Here is a 5229-nt window from a genome sequence, read left to right as displayed (position 1 = left end):
GGGGCTCGAGGCACGGGGCTCGCGGCTCGCGCCTGCCTCCGCCCCGCCAACGGCCCCAACCGCCTCCACTTCCGGTCCGCCCGCCTTACCGGCCCGCAGGAACCGGGGGCCGCGCCGCCAACGTTCCGGCCCGGCGGACGGGGCGCCGCCCGCCGGGCGCCGCGCCCATTCATCCCCCCCTTGGGCGGGAAACTCCTGCCTGGCCTCCCTTCCCCTCATGAGGGAAGTCGGCCATTCATTCATTCATTCATTCAATCGTATTTATTGAGCGCTTACTGTGGGCAGGGCACTGGACTAAGCGCTTGGGAAGGACAAGATGGCAACATAGATAATCAATAAATACGATTGAATGAATCTTTACTGTTCTATTTATTTTATTAATATATTTTGTTTGGCTGGCTGTCTCCCCCCCCTTCTAGACTGTGAGCCCGCTGTTGGGTAGGGACCGCCTCTCTGTGTTGCCAACTTGGACTTCCCAAGCGCTCAGTACAGTGCTCTGCACAGAGTAAGCGCTCAATAAATACAATTGAATGAATATTTGCTATTCTATTTATTTTATTAATATATTTTGTTTGGTTGTCTGTCTCCCCCCTTCTAGACTGTGAGCCCGCTGTTGGGCAGGGAACGTCTCTGTGTTGCCAACTTGGACTTCCCAAGCGCTCAGTACAGTGCTCTGCACACAGTAACCACTCAATAAATACGATTGAATGAATGAATGAATATTTACTATTCTATTTATTTTATTAATATATTTTGTTTGGCTGGCCGTCTCCCCCCTTCTAGACTGTGAGCCCGCTGTTGGGTAGGGACCGTCTCTCTGTGTTGCCAACTTGGACTTCCCAAGCGCTCAGTACAGTGCTCTGCACACAGTAACCACTCAATAAATACGATTGAATGAATGAATGAATATTTACTATTCTATTTATTTTATTAATACATTTTGTTTGGTTGTCCATCTCCCCCCTTCTAGACTGTGAGCCCACTGTTGGGTAGGGACTGTCTCTATATGTTGCCAACTTGTACTTCCCGAGTGCTTAGTACAGTGCACTGCACACAGTAAGCACTCAATAAATACGATTGATTGATTGATCGATTGAATATGATTGAATGAATGAATGAATATTTACTATTCTATTTATTTTATTAATATATTTTGTTTGGCTGTCTGTCTCCCCCCCTTCTAGACTGTGAGCCCGCTGTTGGGTAGGGACCGTCTCTCTATGTTGCCGACTTGGACTTTCCAAGCGCTCAGTACAGTACTCTGCACACAGTAAGCGCTCAATAAATACGAATGAATGAATGAATGGACAACCAAACAAAATATATTAATAAAATAAATAGAATAGTAAATATTCATTCATTCATTCAATCGTATTTATTGAGCGCTTACTATGTGCAGAGCACTGTACTAAGCGCTCAGGAAGTCCAAGTTGGCAACAAATAGAGACAGTCCCTACCCAACAGCGGGCTCACAGTCTAGAAGGGGGAGACAGACAACAAAACAAAGCATATTAACAAAATAAAATAAATAGAATAAATATGTACAAGTAAAATAAATATGTAAATAGAGTAATAAATACATACAAACATATATACATATATGCAGGTGCTGTGGGGAGGGGAAGGAGGTAAGGTGGGGGGGATGAGAAGGGGGAGGAGGGGGAGAGGGAGGGACAGCTACACTGTCACACAAGACTAAATTTACTTAGAGATGGTGTCATTGATGGTGAATATGACCACTACTCTACTATGCTCATCCAAATAAAATGTCTTGTGCTAAAACATTTGCCATCTCCCCCCTTCTAGACTGTGAGCCCACTGTTGGGTAGGGACCATCTCTCTATGTTGCCAACTTGGACTTCCCAAGCGCTTAGTACAGTGCTCTGCACACAGTAAGCGCTCAATAAATACGATTGATTGATTGATTGAATAAATATGAATGAATGAATGAATGAATATTTACTATTCTATTTACTTTATTAATATATTTCGCTTGGCTGGCTGTCTCTCCCCTTCTAGACTGTGAGCCCGCTGTTGGGTAGGGACCGTCTCTAGATGTTGCCAACTTGGACTTCCCAAGGGCTCAGTACAGTGCTCTGCACACAGTGCTCAATAAATACGACTGGATGAATGAATGAATATTTACTATTCTATTTATTTTATTAATATATTTTGTTTGGCTGTCTGTCTCCCCTCTTCAAGACTGTGAGCCCGTGAGCCCGCTGTTGGGTAGGGACCGTCTCTCTGTGTTGCCAACTTGGACTTCCCAAGCGCTCAGTACAGTGCTCTGCACACAGTAACCACTCAATAAATATGATTGAATGAATGAATGAATATTTACTATTCTATTTATTTTATTAATATATTTTGTTTGGCTGTCTGTCTCCCCCCTTCTAGACTGTGAGCCCACTGTTGGGTAGGGACTGTCTCTATATGTTGCCAGCTTGTACTTCCCAAGCGCTTAGTACAGTGGTCTGCACACAGTAAGCACTCAATAAATATGATTGATTGATTGATTGAATAAATATGATTGAATGAATGAATATTTACTATTCTATTTACTTTATTAATATATTTCGTTTGGCTGTCTGTCTCCCCCCTTCTAGACTGTGAACCTGCTGTTGGGTAGGGACTGTCGCTATATGTTGCCAACTTGTACTTCCCGAGCGCTTAGTGCAGTGCTCTGCACATAGTAAGCGCTCAATAAATACGTTTGAATGAATGAATGAATCTTTACTATTCTATTTATTTTATTAATATATTTTGTTTGGTTGTCCATCTCCCCCCTTCTAGACTGTGAGCCCACTGTTGGGTAGGGACTGTCTCTATATGTTGCCAGCTTGTACTTCCCAAGCGCTTAGTACAGTGGTCTGCACACAGTAAGCACTCAATAAATATGATTGATTGATTGATTGAATAAATATGATTGAATGAATGAATATTTACTATTCTATTTACTTTATTAATATATTTCGTTTGGCTGTCTGTCTCCCCCCTTCTAGACTGTGAACCTGCTGTTGGGTAGGGACTGTCGCTATATGTTGCCAACTTGTACTTCCCGAGCGCTTAGTGCAGTGCTCTGCACATAGTAAGCGCTCAATAAATACGTTTGAATGAATGAATGAATCTTTACTATTCTATTTATTTTATTAATATATTTTGTTTGGTTGTCCATCTCCCCCCTTCTAGACTGTGAGCCCACTGTTGGGTAGGGACTGTCTCTATATGTTGCCAACTTGTACTTCCCGAGCGCTTAGTACAGTGCTCTGCACACAGTAAACGCTCAATAAATACGATTGATTGAATGAATGAATGAATATTTACTATTCTATTTATTTTATTGATATATTTTGTTTGGTTGTCTGTCTCCCCCCTTCTAGACTGTGAGCCCGCTGTTGGGTAGGGACCGTCTCTCTATGTTGCCAACTTGGACTTTCCAAATGCTTAGTACAGTGCTCTGCACACAGTAAGCGCTCAATAAATACGATTGATGATGATGATGATGAATAAACATGATTGGATGAATGAATGAATATTTACTATTCTATTTACTTTATTAATATATTTCGTACATATTTATTACTCTATTTATTTTACTTGTACCTATCTATTCTATTTATTTTATTTTGTTAGTATGTTTGGTTTTGTTCTCTGTCTCCCCCTTCTAGACTGTGAGCCCACTGTTGGGTAGGTTCTGTCTCTATATGTTGCCAGCTTGGACTTCCCAAGCGCTTAGTACAGTGCTCTGCACACAGTAAGCGCTCAATAAATACGATTGATTGATTGATTGAATAAATACGATTGAATGAATGAATATTTACTATTTTATTTATTTTATTAATATATTTTGTTTGGTTAGCCGTCTCCCCCCTTCTAGACTGTGAGCCCGCTGTTGGGTAGGGACCGTCTCTCTATGTTGCCAACTTGGACTTCCCAAGCACTTAGTACAGTGCTCTGCACACAGTAAGCGCTCAATAAATACGATTGAATGAATGAATGAATCTTTACTATTCTATTTATTGTATTAATATATTTTGTTTGGTTGTCTGTCTCCCCCCTTGTAGACTGTGAGCCCGCTATTGGGTAGGGACCGTCTCTCTATGTTGCCAACTTGGACTTCCCAAGTGCTTAGTACAGTGCTCTGCACACAGTAAGCGCTCAATAAATACGATTGAATGAATGAATGACAAGTTGGCAACATATAGAGACGGTCCCCACCCAACAGTGGGGATGAATGAATGAGTGTAGGATGCGGTCCACGTCCCACCCGGGGCTCACAGTCTTAATCCCCATTTTATAGATCAATCAATCAGTCATATTTATTGAGTGCTTACTGTGTGCAGAGCACTGGACTAAGCGCTTGGGAAGGACAAGTTGGCAACATATAGAGATGGTCCCTACCCAACAGTGGGGATGAATGAATGCGTGTAGGACGTGGTCCACGTCCCACCCCGGGCTCACAGTCTTAATCCCCATTTTATAGATGAGGTAGTTGAGAGGCACAGAGAAGCTAAGTGACTTGCCCAAGGTCACCTAGCGGACAAGTGGGAGAGGCGGAATTATTCATTCAGTCGTATTTATTGAGCGCTTACCGTGTGCAGAGCACTGTACTAAGCGCTTGGGAAGTACAATCCAGCAATAGAAACAATCCCTGCCCACAACGGGTTTACAGTCTAGAGGCAGCGGGGAGACAGACATCAAGCCCAGGTCCTCCTGACTCCCAAATCCATGCTTTAACATTCAATCATATTTATTGAGCGCTTACTTTGTGCACAGCACTGTACTAAGCGCTGTACTGTACTGATAACACTGTACTATCCACTAGGCTACACTACTTTCATGCTTTGTTCCTGAAACATGGAAAGATATTGGTTAGGATGGAGTTCTCTGGAGTCATTTCAGGGGAGAGGAAGGGGGAGGCCCAGGGAATGTGCCTCCCCCCGACACACACACACACACAAACACACACCACACACACACCATACCGCTCCCCCCCCCCCCCCCATCTAATTCCCACCTGAATAGTCTCTCCCAATCCTTAGCACAGTGCTCTGGACACAGTAAGCACTCAATAAATAATACCATTAGCACTCAAAAAATGCAAACAACTTCCAAAATAGAGCTCCATATCTTCCCACCCAAACTCTGTCCTCCCCACATCCTCAGTGTTGATGGCACCACCATCCTTCCAGTCTCACAAACCCGTAACCTTGGTGTTATCCTTGACAA

The sequence above is a fragment of the Tachyglossus aculeatus genome, chromosome X1 (assembly GCF_015852505.1).
Source record: "Tachyglossus aculeatus isolate mTacAcu1 chromosome X1, mTacAcu1.pri, whole genome shotgun sequence".
Classification (NCBI taxonomy): domain Eukaryota; kingdom Metazoa; phylum Chordata; class Mammalia; order Monotremata; family Tachyglossidae; genus Tachyglossus; species Tachyglossus aculeatus.
This window is presented reverse-complemented; position numbering follows the sequence as displayed.